Below are 17,691 nucleotides of genomic sequence, written 5' to 3'. Positions count from 1 at the left end.
GACCTCAGGAAAGCAGGCTGTTTCACACATGCAATTTCAGCTAACTGAGATTTCAAAGATCCCTTTCAAACATATATCACCCAAAGCCTTCTTTCAGCACATTGACTCTTCGTTCTTCCCCTCCATCGTGGGGTTTAACATGCTGGTGAAAGCCTGCGGAGAACGCAGCAATGCCGATAGATTGGACAGAGGCAGACTTTGAAGGAATACAAAATGAGTAAAGAGAAACTTGGCTGAAATCCAGCAATACAGAGAGGAACTGGGAAAGGACTAAAATTTTAGGATAGCAACAGCAAGGCCACAACTAAATTTCAAAACATCAAACCCAAAGAAATTGACAGCTCGGAGCCAAATTGCCGAGTATGTGCTTTTTTCATGCGATCCCATTGATCCTAGGGCGAGTTCCTCTGTGGGGTTGCTCAGCCACAGACATTCAGATTAAAGCTGGACGCTCAGTGTGGTGGTTCAGCAGGATCTTGTCCCGCAGAGAGCGGTGCAGTGGGTGCAGCAACACAAACAGAGCTTTACCCTGGCTCTTGCAGAGCCCACGGAGGACGATTCCCGCGAGCGGGTCCTCGGCAGCTCCAGGAGATGAGAGACTGCAGGATGCTCAGGAGTGGGGCAAGCATGACTGAACCTATCCAAAACAGAAACATGGGATTTCTCAGGTCTCTCAGTGCTCCCAGTCACGGTTGGGGAGCACCTGTGGGTTTGTCTAAACTCTTTTCTGCAATTCATTCCTTGCAACGTGGCTTTGGCCTGCAATTATTCTAGCTTGGTTTTAAAAGTCCCAGTTGAGGGAAAAAGTGGGTGTTAAAACACCCATCTGTGACCTGGTTTCTCAATTTTGATTTTCCTCCTTCTGTCCAAGAGAGAATAAACATGAATCAAATTCACTCACAATGCCAAAGAAATGTACATCAACATTTCCTTAATTTGAACGGGAAAGAAATCTTGTTGAAGTGTAAGGATAAAATGATAAAAATTGACTTTTCCTTTCGTTTTTTACTCTGGAGACCCTTTGGAGGCCTCCATTCTTTTTTCAGGATCTGTTACAAAGAAAGAATTTCTAGGCTGTGTTCCCTCCCCGCCACTGGAACAAAATTCCCAATATCCTTAGAAATCAATTCTGTTCTCACATGTCCAATTTATCAATTAAGGGAAAAGAGAAAGCCAGAAAGATATGTTGTTTATTTGTAGTGTCTCTTTATATTGTTAGGATGCTTATAGAGTCTTTGTTCTGTTACATCTTAAACATTTGTCCTTGAAGGTACTGCTGCGTGCAAATGCCATGGGAAAAACAGGAGACACAAGCACAGAAGGCATCCAGGAGGCTTTTAAGGACAAGTAAAAGGAGATGAAAACAAGAAAATGACTGAAATGGAAATCTCAAAGGTAAGGCATTTTCAAGTCTATATATAATCAGTAAACATAAGGGGAAAAAAAAATATTCTTTTCAAATGTGCAGATTTTAAAGCAGTTAGCTGCTCAGTAAAATTTATTAGTTACTTTGTTCTGATGAACAAATGGATTAATCTTTGGAAGGCAGCAGGGGAAGGAAAGAAGGGTAAGTATGGGACAGTACTGGAGAGAAGTGTGGACAGAGGAGTTCCTGCAGAGTGACAAAGCAGGGTTAGGTACAGCAACAGGCACAAACACACACATTGGATTCAGAAAACAAGGAAAAAATCAACGAACCTTTTAGTGGCATTTAGAAAAGTTCACCATTTCAGCAGCAATTCCTGAGAATTGCAAAGCAGAAAATAAATCTATTTCTAGAGAATAGACATTGGTTTCTGCTTTAGATTTATTGCTTTCAAGCAATAAAAGAATTTAGCTTGGAAAACTAATCTAGCCATGACCCTTCATGCAATTAGTTAGACTGAGTGACTGCAGAACCAGGTAACACATCTCCCCTTCCCTGTTAAGGATCTGTGTTAAATACTCAAGGATCAATTCATCCACTGAGCCCCACCAAAGCCTAGTGGAGCAAAACACAGGGCTGTGACCTGTTTGTCACCCCCCTGATGGTAAATTGGTGAGGTGCCTTAGTCAGAAGCCAAGAAGCAAAGAGCTGCTCTACAAAGACACGTCTTGCCAGCTTTGCAGAGGAGGGACAGGAGTCAGGGCACGAGTCTTACCTGTGAGCTTCAGGCAGGGGGTGATGCCCTGCCAGCAATGCCCTGTGGCCAGAGAGGCTGTGAGAGAGTCAAGGTGCCTCCAGGTCATGCACTGGAGATGCTCAGGAAAGAGGGACAAGTTAAGCCTCAGCATATTTTATGAGAAATCCCAAAACCAGTGGAGTTTTCAGAGGTGTGGATGCACACATGCCAGAAATCAGTGCTTCAAATGGCTTCTAGCCTTGGCTGCTGGGGCACTCAAAAATTGGGTATTCATTGAGGTGCTTCCTCTAGTTCCAAAATTATAAATGTGTTCCTAGATGGCTAATCCAGCACAGAGTACCTTCTGCTACCACAGTTTCTTTACAAATATTAATAATTTGCCACCAAGTAGAATCATTGTGAAGCTAAATAAGCTACTGTGCTGTGCTCACACATTAATCTTACTAGAGGCTCAGGGGGAAAGTGGAAGCAAAATACAGCAGTGAGAGATTAGTCTGTGTTATCCCCAATGGAAGATTAATCCAGAAAGAGTCTCTACATTTTTCTACTCATTTACCCAGCAGAAAAAATTATTAAATAGTTCCTTAAACTGCAGGAATTGGGAAGTTTTCCTGTGACACTTGCACCGTATTTTATTCTTTTTCTTTTCTGTTCCACTATTTTTCTGCTTTACATGATAACTTCACTGAAAAAGGTTGAGTGTTAAAGACTTGGAAGGTGCATTTTTTTCAGAAGACAAGAAAATAAAGGTTAAAGGAACTTTTTTTGTTGTTGTTATTTTATTATTCTCACTTTAAGAATTATTTTTTTTCTTGTTTTTTTTTTCAATGTGAAAATGGATTTTAGACCTGTAGAAAATTTGACTTAATGACCAGGAAGGAAATTTCAATAGAAACCCCAGACTTTTCTTCCCATGCTAAAATTCCTTTGGAGACTCATTTATGTAAACATCTAAATGTGACTTGTGCAAACTTCGGTCTCAAGAGAGTTCCTGGTTTTAATATCTTTTTGTTTCCTTAATGGCAGCAATCAGAAAGATGCTGTGTTTTAGATGAGCAGTCGACATTGCATTATATATAATTAATAGCAAATGCCTAAAAAAGATGGCTGTTAAATGCATTCTAGGCTAAAACAGGCATGCATAAGCAAGTAAATTTGGAAAAAAGCAGGGAAATTCACTGCCTGGGGTGCTAACTTCTGAGAATTGTTTATTGAGTAACAGCAGTTTGATGATTTCCATTGTGTATTTATTTCAGGTTATAATTGGTGGGGATAATTTTCCATTAAATATCTCCCTAAATCTCTCCATTGATGGAGTCATGGAGAAACTTGTCAACAAAATGACTCAGCCGAAAGCTTATGCAGAGATTTAGAGATGGATATTTGAAGGGAGTTTAAAAAAAGGTATTTGATGTAGATGCTACAATACCTGTATACTAGTTTTTAAGCACATATTGACACCCTTTTACCCATGATCAATCTCTTCTCTCAATATTCTTTATTTCTTCACTGTCAGAAAGTTGTTTAGATGCTCCATGGTAGGAAGCGTTAGGGCACATACTGAAATGTGTGTTTTCCCATGAAACCTGTGTTTTACACAGAAGTAAAGGAATGTAAAGTATAAGAAGCCTCCCTCATGCAGTCAGTAACAAAAATCAAAAAATTATTTTCTGTGTTCCTCAGAATATAATCCATGTTAATGTTCATCAGCATGAGTAAATTTTTGTCTCTTTCAACATTAAGTGTGACAGCCCCAGCCCACACATTAGCAAAAACACAGCTGTAAACATCAATTAACAGGGAACGAGAATCATATCAGTGTTTTGCCTTTTAAATAACTGGGTTATCTTCTGACTTCTAATAGCAGATGCCAATATGATTTTTTTACTCAGTTTCTCAAACAAACAAAAACTTATTAAAAATGCTGATACAGTCATTAAATGGTACAGTGTCATTAGAATAATCTTTTGGAGATGTGTATAGTATAAACATTAATATAAAACTTTTGCTAAGGTGTTTGCTTCCCTCTAATGAGCACTGATCAAACATTTTAGTATTGGTCTCTTTGTTCCCTGTTGTACCATTTTATTGTGAAAGTTATTGCAGCATTTCAAAGTGAGTGGAATAGAAATTTGAATAACTGGGGATGTAGCTTGGAAACCATAATGTGATATTAAGTGAATTTTTCTGACATGTCATTAAGATGGGTAAACTTTGTGGGCAGAAAATTCCATGGCACTTCATCCTTATTCTGGAAAGGAGTTTGAAATAAGGAAGGCACGTGACCAGGGTGTTGTAACCTTCAGGCCTATCTTGTGTAATAGCATTTGCCAGATCCCAGAGACTGAAAATGAAATTCTAGTTCGATGTAACTCTTTTGTCTTCCTACTTATAACAAGATTTGAGATCCCAGGGGGTTGTTTCAGCATGTCAGGTTAAGCCTCTTTAATCTCCTTATGATCAAACTTCATCCTCCAGAGCAGATAGTTAAGACTGAGTCTATCACAGATAGAATTTTTTTTTTTCCTAAAGGTCAAAACTTCATATTCCAGTTTAAGTAGTACAGAACAAAGTCTGAGCGCCTTACACTTGTCCTTACTGAACTTCCTCAGGCTCTCACAGGTGAACTTCCTTGTAGCACTTGCAGCCCACCTGTTTACCTTTAATGGGAGGAATATTTTAGTTTTTCCCTCTGAAATGATGCCTTAGGGGACTTTTGGGAAGCATGTGATGTTTCCAGCTGTGATGGAGGAGCTGTCTGGCTCATAGGTCACTTCCCTCTGGGAACTGGTACCAGCCGCATCTTATTTTTCTTTTAATCTATCCCTGTACAGTCCTGCCTGGTGAAGGATTTCCCTGTAATTTTCCTCTGTGACATGGGAATTTTCTTGGATAGAAAGCATTATTTGGCAAAGAAATGGATTTTGTGGGTGGTGAATTACTTCTGCTGGTGAAACAGCAACCTCTCTGCCTAGTACCTGTTGGCACAGGGCTTGACAATATGTGTGTTGTTAACAGCTAGAGGTGATCACCTGGCAGACAGCAGCAACCTTAGCTGATAACTATCACCTTTTGTTGGTTTGTTGGGTTTTTTTTGGTGATCCAAGAGAACTTATGAATGACTTTTTTCTGACATACTTGACATTCAGCATGTTTGTTGATTTATAGCACACACTGCCCAGTAAAGTCAATTCTAATCCACATTGTTTAGTTATGACGTGTAGTTTGTACTGCAAGACACATTGTCCATTCTCCAAATCGGTAAATACAGAGCTGATAATATGCATTTTTTGATAAATATGCATTTTTGATAAATTTCCACATGTCTCACCAACATGTTTTTCTGCACATTACTACGCAAGCTAAACTCTACAGCTCAAGGTTTATTCAGATCAAGCAAAAAGCAAGGTTTAGACTTCAACAAATGTTTTAATTTATATTGAAATAACTGCTGTGAAATTTCCCCCTCAACCTGAAAAGTCTTTGAAAAGTCTTTCAGGAATTCAGTGACAGAACATACCACTTCTACACCTTTCCAGTGATACTACTTTATCTTTTATTTTTTCAATGCTACACATTAGGAATAATTTGGAAAAAAACATTATTTGCCCAGTTTGGGAAAGAGGATATTAGGATGCTCAGAAACAAATTTAAGATCTGAATTGAAGGTTTTTGTTAAACTACACAGAAGTGTAATCAGATGCTTATAGTGAAAATCAGATCATCAATCACATTTCACATAGGGAAATTCTTGCACAGTATAATCAGAGGGGTTTTGCAGTGAATGATAAAGAAGTCAGGATTTGCCAAGATAAAATCAAAAATTGCCAGATTTGTCATTTACTTCTCATTCTTATCCCTCACTATATATAATATATATATATTTTTTTCAGAATTCAGATTAACATAAGCTACAATTTATGCACTGAAGGTAGAGTTTGAGATGGGTGTGGCATTTAGTAAACAAAGTTTCATGCATATAACATTGAGGCTGTCATGACACCTTTCATATTCTAGATTTAGCATATTAAAATCAATATTAAAAATGTAATAAATCGTTTTCTCTAACCAAGCACACATCAATTCTGAATACAAGGCAGAGGAAAACATATTGATAACCCATAAAGAATTAGAAACAGCAGGTAAATCAAAGAAATTTTAATTAATTTTTTTACATAAAATAGAGAATATGGGCATTTTATAAGCTGAACAGGGTTCCAAAAACTTCTGTGTGCCCCTATACACAAACATCCCCTTTATTATTTTATTATCATGCAAATAAATGAGCTACTCAAATCAAGCCCCCTGTGTGCACTAATTCCATTCCTCTGCTGGAGAGACCATTCATGTGTGTTTTATAGTTCTCTTGCACAAAATCTATAGGGTTTTTTTGGTTTTTTGTTTGTTTGTTTTTTTAATTAAACTGAGTATAAGCTCCCTCACATTTTCACAGAGAAGATGCCAGTGATATTTCACTTTGCATAATGTCAGCAGTGTATTCCTAACATGTTTCAATTCAAGTATTCTCCAGTTTGAATACAATTCCTAGTGCTTCGTAATTTTATTTGCCACAGGGTAGAAAAGTGCAAAGGAAAATTTGATGTTTGACACCCATTTTCCCTTTAGCTGACAAGGTCAGCTGACTCCACCTCTAACCAGATTTAATGTCAAGCTGTGTTAAGGATTCCTTGCTGAGCAGCAGGTGTTGTGTTCAGCAGGTCAGGACAGACCTGTGTTAGCAGCCTGCTTCAGATCTGCTCTCCTGAATTTCCAGAGAGCTCTGAGAACCCCATTTTGATTCCTGCTGGAGCCTCAGCACGGATGCTGGGCTCCGTGTGCACCACACCAAACTGAAAGCCACACTCCAGCTGTGCACACAAAGTGCTCCAGCTGTGCACCTGGTTTATCCCAGCCCCAGGCACATCCAGAGCAGCACCTTGCAGGCACATTCAGCTGCATCTTGAGTCAGCTTTTGCTCTGCAAATGATACAGGCAGACCTGTGGAGCCATTGCCATGCAGGGAAGGGCTGTTAGGAAAACCAGAAAGAATTCTTGGAAGATCTGGCTTATAGGGCAGATTTAAAGAACTATCATATTACAGTCTTTGGCACAAGAGAAGAATACCCTGTAAATAATTGAGTGCCTTGGCAAGTAAATACATAATTTTTAACACATTCTCTCCTACTGGATTGATATATATGTGCTGAGACTTTTTATTGATGTAACACAGTTTAACACATAGAATACCTCCTGGTTATCTGCTACAAGGATAAGTTTGGTATCACGAGGCTACCCCAATTTATAAAGCATCTTCAATTATCTGTGTATATGGATGTATAAACTATGTTCCTAAAGTCAGCTGCTGCCCAGTATGTGTTTTCTGCAGGAAAAGAAAGACATTAAAATGTGTCTGGTAAAGCAATGAAAAGTGCAATATTCACTAAAAGAAGTAAGACCAGGAGATAACAAAAGCAGATCACAGAAAATGGGATAAACAAGACTGCTGGCACAATAGGCTCCCATCTACCATTACCCACACTCTTCATAAATATGCAGTGGAATATATAGCATAGAAAACATTTTACTGTGAAGAATGAAGTAGTGCCCACACACTTTTATATGTCCAAGTGTGTGGGGAATGGTTGCTTAGAATCTGGTCTGGTATTGTTCCTGAATTTTTCCTGGGAAAAATGAGCTATGAGTGAAATTCAGAAGTAGTTTAAGCTCATACATCACCTCTGTACATCCCATTTGGACATGCTCACAGTAGCCACTGACAAGAAAAAAGGATGAGGTTTAGCAGAAACCAACAAGGGAAGAGAGAGGAACGTAAAAGCAATACATTTTTCAGCTTAGTAATTCACTGGCAAAACATGTGCAGTGGACATTGAACTGAAAAGTAAAGATTTCTAGGATAGTATTAAAGCAGAGAAACTGCTACAAAAGTAATCATTTGAATCACCACAAAATGCTTCTCTTTTCCAAAGAAATCTGCCTCCTTTTCACTGGCTTAGTGCCCTGTTTTAACCTCCCTCCCTCCCTCCCTTCCTTCCTTCCTTCCGTATTTAAATCCCTTTTTTGTGTCCTTACTCCTTCTGTCTGTTTTTCCAACCAGACTGCCAATCAAGGAGCAATTTGATTATTCATCACAGGCACTCTAGTTTCAAGAGTAAAAAGTCTTAAGTACGAAGAGATTATGATTACGTTTGTGGAAGCAGTTCTGCTGCCCAAGGAGCTGTGATAATGCCATCAGAGCTGCACAGAAAAGCCTTCCTGACTGGCCCAGCTACTATGGACATATATCCTGATGAAGCAAAAAATGACATTAGAAGTTTATTTTTTGGCCAGCTTTTTTCTTCTGTCTGAGTCAGGTGAAAATAATTGCTTTTTACTCAGACTTCATCTGAGAGACTGGTGTTTCAATTTTGATTTTTCTTCTAAATGCTATTGGGGAAAATAATGTTTCCTGCTTATTCTGATCATTTTTGCCTATACTCTCTGCTCCTTCTAACTTATAGAAGCAGAGGATGGTTTGGGTTGGAAGGACCTCAAAGATGATCTCATTCCAACACCCCTGCCATGGGCAGGACATCTTCCACTAAAACAGGAAACTCGAAATTATTCCAATCTACTCAGGGGAGAGAAGAGCCAATGACAGGGAAATTCCTGATTTAATTGTGGATGATATACCCTGAGCTCTGAAAGGGATTTGTGAATTATGTAGGTAATAATGTCACACAGCAACATTTGTGCCTTAGGAAGGAATCAAAAATAGGAAGAAAGAGGTAAAAAACAGGAAGAAAGAAGTGCACAAGAAAATGTGTACCTAAGAGAAAGACTGAGTTATTCCATTGACTCAGACAACTTTCAGCAGTGCAAAAACAATTGATAAACAGAGTTCTGTTTCTAAAAGTTGATTTCTATTGATTAATCTACTGTTTTTTCAAGCCATTAAATATCAGAATCACTCTAGTGCTACTTAGTAATAAAGGAGAACTCTTTATTGGATCACATTTTACAGTAATTTGGAAATCATCTGTTTAAATTCTGGGTCCTTTTCAAAGTATGCACTTCCTTGCAGGATTCAGGGAGAAGGATGTAAAGACTTGAGAAAGAAGAAATGGAGATAAATCTTGAGGCTTTGGATAGACAAGAGATGTGTCAAGGTAAACAACATTTTATACTCTTGTTTGTGTGTTGAGATAGCTGATGCAGAATATTAACTGTAGGCAATCTGATCAAATTCATAATTTTTAGGATAAAGTTCCTCAAATGAATTGTTAATTTTCAATGATTTAGAGGTTCTACACTCCTATGCCTCTTGAGACAGAGGCCAAATCACCCACAGGTGAGCAGTGGCAGTGGGACTGTAAGTCAGACCCTCCTTTTTGAGAGAGGCAAAAGTCATTTGGGCTGGGTGGATGCAGTGACGTGCTTGAGTCCACATATCCTGAAATAACACCGGCGTTTGCTTTCCCTTGATTTACCTGACAATGCCAGGGATTTATGTAACTTTTTCCTCTCATTGTTAGGAAAGAAAACCCAGAATGTCCAAATGGAAAGCTTTTTGGGCTCTACACCTTTCTAGTTTTACTCTTCCCCTATTTGATGTACTGTTGCAGTCCAATCTGAGAGCAGCCTTGCATTTCTGATGAGGAGCCAGAGTGCTCAGCTGTTTTTCAAATTGGCAGGCACTGGGTAACTTGTAGAGAAATTGAAGTGCTTGTTCTTGCTTACATGATTCATTGTTATTTTTCCCAGTCATTATGAATTGAAATAAGCCATCTGTTATAATAACAGTGCACTGTGCACCAAGAAGCGTGCTTTACCTAGGAACAGAAACAAATGTCACATAAAAATGAATTTGGGGATCCACGTATACATCTAAATTAGATAGCTCAATAATAGCAGCAATGGATGTGTACATAAAACTCATTTTGTGGCAATATTTACTGTTGTTTTCAAAGTGAGACACAGTAGGCTGATACCATTTGAAATGGATAAAAACAATCTATTTGCTTGAAAATAATAGATTTCATTCACTGTCCCTCAGTGTTAAATCCATGACTAATGAGGCAAGCAAATTTGACCTGGAGAGCAGGTAGGTCTTTCTTTATCATTTTAGGTCAGTTTTAAAGTAAATTCCCAATCAGTTTAACAGAAACTGAAAAGTACTTAAAATATCTAAAGCCTTATGAACTGCAAAGGGGGATTTTTTTACAAATTAAAAGTAATCTACAAACCAAATTGCTGTGTCTGTGGTAACAGATCTTAACTCTCCTGCAGAGCTCAGTTGATGGTTTAGTCTTTGGGGTTTTTTTCTTGCTTCCTTGTCTGTTCTTTAAAAAGTCTCTACTTGACACTAAAATAGGGATAAAACTTTTATCACTGTTGTATATTTCCTCACTTTTTATAAATATTTACATAATCATAATTTGTAAGGAGGAATTAAAAAGTGTTCCAAAGATGCAGTTTGCACAAGTACCATCAGCTGTTGCAGTGCTTTATCTTATATTCCCAATGCCATTTTTCCATTGTTTCTTCATATCTATCCTGGCCTTTATTCTTTAAAGTTAAGCACAATTTTTTTCAGTCAGAATCAGCATTTGTTCTGTGTTCATGAGGTGAACCAACTGTTTAAAGGTCTATCTCCACACAATAGTAGAGAATGCCTGCCATGGTTGGAAGTCCCCTTCCATCAAAACTCTTTGGGTACCTGGTCCCCCAGGATGTGTATTTTAGGTCTGTGTGAGGAATTCACATCCCAGCAGATGCTGTGGTACAGCTGGATCAAAACACGCAACACAACTGGCAGGCAGTCCAGCTCAGCTCTGAAATGGGAAAAAAGGGCCAAAAGGGTAAAACTGGAATTTAAAGTCTTTAGAGAATTGTAGTCAGGTTCAAGAACACTGAGTCCTATGGTCCTGTTGAAGATCTTTAGAAATACTTCCTCCCCTCCTCTGCTTCTAAGCGTGGTCTGTAGAGCATTACAGAATGTGGTGTGGGGTTAATTCTTTCCTCTGGCTAAGCGAATATTAATCTATGCCTTTTCCACTTCTTAATTAGATAAAGCCTGAAACTAAATTTCCAACTGCAAGTACATTATGAAACGTTCCCTAAATTATGTATGAAAGATTACTAGAAAATTCTGCTACAGAGCCAGTAAGCTCAGGATGTTAAACATTAAACTTATATTTCCTCTCATGTTTGGATTTGCCATTAATGAAAATGGGAATTTTTTACCTTGAATTCATTGGAAAAGAGCCCCAGTTTTACTCTTCCCTGGCACCTCTAGGTTTTGTATATTTTTTTGAATATTGGAATTAACTATAGTGTTTTTATTCTTGCCAAAAAGCAGATGACAACATGATTTCAGTAGTAGAAGATAGTCCTTATCACAAGCTATAGCTGGAACTTGAATGCTGCTCCCTGGGAGAAATTGTGCTGCAAACTAAAGAACAGCTCCAGATTGTTATCAAGTTATTCCAGATCTTTCTGTAAACTTGTGAGAAAGTACCATAATTTATTACGTAATACCTGCAAAGATTCACTTCACTGTCCTCATCTGCAGATATTTCTTTACTACTAAATATTTGATAAATCACCTAACAGCCTCTTCCTCAGTGTCCTACTTGCAAATGGCAAATAGTGGTTGACTGGAGCATTGAAAGGATGATATACAAAATGCTTGAATATCTGTTGAAAAGAGCTTATGATTACAAAGATAGGTGACATTTTCTCTTGAAAACTATTATTAACCATATATTGTGTCACCAACAGGTTAATTCAGGCACACATAGGCACATACCAATCCTTAAAGGAAAGAATGAGAACCATTTACACAGGGCATGCCCAGAACCAAAACATGGTGACTCTAGTAAATAACAATTCAGCCTTCAAGGCTGAATTGTAACCAAATTCTGCTCCTGAGACAGCTCAGACCATGGGGCTGCTGTCAGTTGTAAGGTTTCTCTTCAGCTCTGCTGATTCTGGGTAACCTCAAAATATGTGTCAGTCATCCCTCAAATGTGCACAGCTCTCTGCACACACAGGTACTCCCTGTCCTCCAGACCCCCAGAAATGAACAGGAATCCTTGGAATGGAAAGGGTACCTTAGCAGGGCATTGCTGCTGTACCTCGTTGTTAGATATCACACCATTATCCTAGACATTCATCTCCTGTCCTCGTTCAGCTTCAGTAATAATGTGTCATCTAAGACTCCTGACTCTTAATTAGAAATCATCTGCTGTTCTTCACCCTGCTCTCTTATGTCCTGCTGTGACTCTTCTGTCAATCTGCTCTTCCCTGTGATATGATACAAGGTGGGAGAGCACAGGGGTTAATGTCATTATTTACATATGGTAATACAGTGTATAGCAGGGAATTAATGAAACAGTTTGGAGAATTTCAGAGCTAAAAAGAAATTAGACACCATCTCTTCACCAACTTTCCAAGTGAAATGTGCTACATTTAGCATTGAGCTTCTAAACTTTATGCTCCTTGCACAGTTCCAATGTCACCTTCTGGGTTGTTTTTCAGAGCAAGGTGCAATTGAGCTGGATTTGGAGGAACTCAAAGATGGTAGACATAAAAACTTATTCCTTTAGAGTTTTTGTCAATGTTTATGGAAACAGGCATACGGAATTATCTCCCCTTATAGTTTCATTCCTCTTTATAATTTGCATTTCTCCTAAGTGGTCACAAACCCAAAGCAAGAACAGAACGTGGTTGGCCTTTTGAAAATAACTGCAAGTATTAAATGCTAAGTTTTGTCTCAGTGCAGAATCCAGATATACTGAAGTAGGAGGGGAAAATTGCCCTGACTTGCAGGAGGCTGGGATGCCACCCACAGAGGTGCCTGATTGCCAGAGAGCACTGGGTATCTGCTGTCTGAAAAATCACCGTAGGCTCTGGTGTCTAACATTGGCCAGTCGAAAGCAAGACCCAGAAATAATCAGTGCAGGCTGAAAAAGCTGTGCAGAATGGTGTCCCTGTGAGAGCAGTTCCAGCAGGATGATTCACACCAGCTGAGGAGCTGCACACAGGATTCTGCACGTACAACACACATGTGGTTTTTTGTATATTTACAGCTATACCTTTGAGGAATCATTGATTAGGAATATAAATATTTTTGCACAATAATCATTTTAATAGGCAATTACATTAGTTATTTAAATATTTTCATAATTGCTCAGCTCACAAACATGAGCGCTGAAAAAGAGCCTCTGATAATGTAATGCCATTATTCCTAATGATCCACAGGCTAATTAATGTTCTTTGTGATACTGGTAATTTAAAATCTATCAGATTGCAACTGCAAACATAGAGACATAGCATGTCAATGAAAGTTGTAATGGAACTTACATTCATCCCAGAGCTTGAGCATGTTCTTATCAGTTACAAGCACAGGCAATATAGGAAAAACAGATAGCAGAGGCACACAGAAGTTTTTAAGGCTGTTTTCCAAATGCAGGGGCATATGAAGATAGAAATACATTCTATGACAGACTTTGTATGAAGGGTGATGTTTTACCAAGTATTTGAGACTTTGAGAGTGTATATGACAGTATCTTCTACTAGAGAAGGTTTCTCAGAGCCCTGTCCAACCTGACCTTAAATGGTTTCAGTAATGTGGAATCCACCACCTCTCTGTGCCAGTGTTTCACCACCCTTGCTGTAAAAAGCTTCATCCTTATATCTAGTCCAGTCTCTTTTAATTTAAAACCACTGCCCCTTGACCTATCACAACAGGCCTGACTGAATATTTGTACTTCTAAGCCCCCTGTAAGCACTAAAAGGCTGCAATAAGATCTCCCTGGAGCCTCATCTTGTACCTTGGGAATGGGAGAGTGGTGGCAAAGAAGAGTCCTTTAACAAGGCCTTTTTTGTTAGATCAGGTCACTAGATGCTTCCACACTCTGGAACTTGAGCATATATTAATGGTAACAAATTCCCCTGGAAATATAATTTCATCTTCTTAAGACTTGATTGTGTCTTTTCTTGGATTAATAAATATCAAAGCTGTCATAATGACAGAATTAGCATTGCCAGTTCAGGTCAGAATGAATATTTCCCTGAAAAGAGTCCAAAGGAAACAATTTATGCTGTGTTCAGAAACCTGTCAGGAAGGGGTTGGAATGTGCATTACTCCTTAACAGAAGTGACTGCAGACTTTATCCATCATAGTCTATTCCAGGGATGCTGAAGTCACAAGAATTTATGGAGAGGGAAGAAGGGACCTATAGGCATACATGAGCAGAGGCAGGGATCCATTTTTCAGTGGAGGCAATACAGTCACTTAAACTAAGAAAACAAGCAATAAACAAAACGAGGCAGTGACAGCTATTAAAGGTCTGAGTCATTACCATTCTGAATCATTACCATTCTGAATGCAGAATAAATAAGTAATATGATTTAGTATGCAGAATAAGCAATGGGTAGGTGTTTGTGAGTTTAATCAGTGATGGTGAAGCTGAGGAACAGTATCTTGGTTCTGTGCCATGCAAGATGTCACAAGAGACACCAGGCAAAATCCCAGCCCAAAATGAAATTAATGGAGACTCCTACCAGTGATTTCAGATGGATTAGGATTTATTGCCTTTTTTTTCCCTCCAATAATCTTGCACTGTAATTTAATTTCTTAGCACTAATACTCTCATTTGGAGTACATCTTGTCACGTTTGTATAGGATGGCAACTCTATACACACAGTAAAGCCAAATGGCATGAGTGTTGAAAAATGTGAGGAATTCTTTATACATGAAATGTCTCCTTAGGAGTACAGAAGTAAAGTTAGAACCAGGGAATTTATCTGCAGTCTGGCTTCACTGAGAAGTTCCAATCATCTGTTCTAAGTGTTGGTACAACCATACATCTCCTCCTCCCTTTAGTTCAGATTTGTAAATGCAATGAAATCTTCCATGGTTTATTCTGAGAATGGAGAATGACTGTACTTTCATGGTTCTGTAATTGCTCTATAATAGCTAATAATTATGCATCTGCAATATCATAAGCACAGTGTTGTGAACTCCAGTGCAAGCAATTAGGTCCTCTGTTATATCTCAGGAAATTATTTTAGAAATGTGATGAGGCTCAGTCAGTCGTGTAGACAGATGCTATTTTGCATTTGCCAATGTGGTGAAGATAGGTTAGCTAGCCCTTTTGAGTCACCATCCCTTGTTCTAGGAGGCCTGTCAAAAACGCTGCAAAAGCTACCTACAACTTTGGCATGAAAAGCAAAGAAACACAGTGAGAAGAAAACTGAGCAGGGGGAAAGCAGATTTCCTTGAAAAACAGATGGCACTTACATATTTGCTTGTGTCTTTTGTGCTTTCAGTTTTGTTGCTTTAAACCACAGTGCTGGAATTTGGTTCCCACTGCCTTTTGGAGGCTCTGGCATCAAGCAGCTCCAGTGGAGTGTGCTGTGTGCTCACATCCTGCACTAACCTGGTTTGATTAAGGAACAGCACTACGAAAAGCTTTTTATTAGAAAACTGAATTTAAATGTAGTTTTAATACATTGACACGCTTTCCTTTTCCACATAGACAGAATCCACACCCAGCTGTTGCAGATCTGTGTTTCCTGGGACCTGTAAGGCTTCTCCACTGTAGTGTTGTGTTGCTTTACCTAAACCATAGAATTTTAGACTAATTAAGATTAGAATGAACTTTTAAAGGTCATCGAGTCCAACCCCCTGTAATGAGCAGGGACATCTTTAACCAGATCAGGTTTCTCAGAGTCCCTGAGTCTCCAGAAGCTCAAGGATAAAATCTTTCATAAGGAATTGGTTCATCCTCATTACTCTTTTTCTGTTGTGCTTTTTCCTTGCATTTAGAGGGGCAGAGGAGCAAACAGTCACAAAAGTAAGGAAGATTTTATGCGAAAAAATGATTGTACATTTTGCATTGCTCAGTTTGAACATAATTATGATCTGGCATCTCCTGCAATTGTTAAAGGCTCACTAGAGTATGACAAAAGGGTGTGAAAGAAAAAGCCTGCCAATGGAAAAAGAGGCAGATTCCTTTCAGCTCCTTTCCTGTTGATGTTGTGCAGATTGTTAGGTAAAAGGTTCTCTTTTTTTCTTCATTTATTATTCTTTGCTGGCAGCCAAAAATAATTGTCAGACCGGAAACACAATGGGAGCTTAGAAAAAACAACAAAACGTGACAACAAAGGGAAGAAGGACTGCAGAAAAAGGATTGAGGAGATTGTATTGTGTAAGTGAACTTGAAAAGGTGGATACAATCTGGACCTGGATAAGCTGCCCTGTGAGAAGGACTGAAATGGTAAATATTGTGTACACTATCTCTATCAGCCTCTGCTGACAGTGGGACTGCAAACACAGGGATTGTAATTGTAGTCTCAGGTCTATGGGAATGGCATTAGGAAAATGTCAAATACTGTTGAAATTATGCCCTGCTTGCAAAAGTCCTTATTCTTTGAAGACTTCTACAAAAAAACAGGATATAGCCTTTGCAGTTCTCGGAGGACAGCTGTAGGTTTAGGCTTTATTTTCTCCTTTGCCCTGGGGAAATTTCCTGTTGACTGTGGTTGACAGCTACACTGTAGACCCCAAAATTCCTCATAAATCATGCTGTGAGTCAAGTGCATGGCTCTTCTAAAACGTGCCATCCTTGGAGGACACTGCTCCTGCCACAGACTCTGCAAGTGCTGAGCAAAACCAAAAGGTGCCAAATGGGGCAAAGATGACCGTGCTGCCTCTGGGGATGGGTGGGGAGCAGAGACATCTTTCACTGGAGAGGATTCTTCCCTCAGCTAGAAAAAACAGATATTGCAAGGCCTGTCCCACTTCCTGAGCAGGTGTCATGCTGTCTCTACAAAGCATTTTCTGATTTTGATTGAAAGATGGGTACTTAAAAATATTTCTTCTCTTCACAGTGTGGGAGGTTTCCCCTGGCACATGCAAGCTCATTTTAGATAGACTATCTATTCACTGGCTCAAAATATATTTTTGGGGTAACTGCTTTATAAATTGCTCTCTAGAAACTTTTTCTATAATGCTATGTCTATTAGCTTGAAAAGAAAAATTCTATCCTCCTACAAAGTTTTCCATTGTGGGCCTTTTTGGTTCCCACATGTAAAGATACCTTTAAAAAAAATAAAAAAAATCCTTCCTTTTAAATCCTTCCTTTTAAAAAAATCTTTTCGCTACACAATTTATTCTGAGTTGATTGTCCAGTGCTGGGAGCCCTATAAATACAGTTGGAACATTAGCATTGGACATTATACCTTAATTTCTTTTAAGCAGGCTGATATTAATATTTCTTGCAATAGAGCCTCTCAGTAAGGCCCACCTTGTCCACAGACCTGTCCCACCATGTAGGAGGATTGATGTGGGGTTTGCCAGGTGGGTTTCTTTTCCTCAGGACAGTGTGAGCACCAGGCTGCTGCCAATCTTAGCAGTTTGGGCACTGTGGAGTAAAGGGAAAGGTTTAGTGTTGGAGGCCATTTGTGGGTTTTTAGTGTTGGAGGCCATTTGTGGGTTTTTAGTGTTGGAGGCCATTTGTGGGTTTTTAGTGTTGGAGGCCATTTGTGGGTTTCCAGGGTG

This window comes from Pseudopodoces humilis, chromosome 8 (genome assembly GCF_049639895.1).
Source record: "Pseudopodoces humilis isolate 2021_Gansu_Grassland_sample_001 chromosome 8, ASM4963989v1, whole genome shotgun sequence".
In the NCBI taxonomy this organism is placed as follows: domain Eukaryota; kingdom Metazoa; phylum Chordata; class Aves; order Passeriformes; family Paridae; genus Pseudopodoces; species Pseudopodoces humilis.
The sequence above is the reverse complement of the archived record's forward strand: the minus strand, read 5'-3'. Positions refer to the sequence as shown.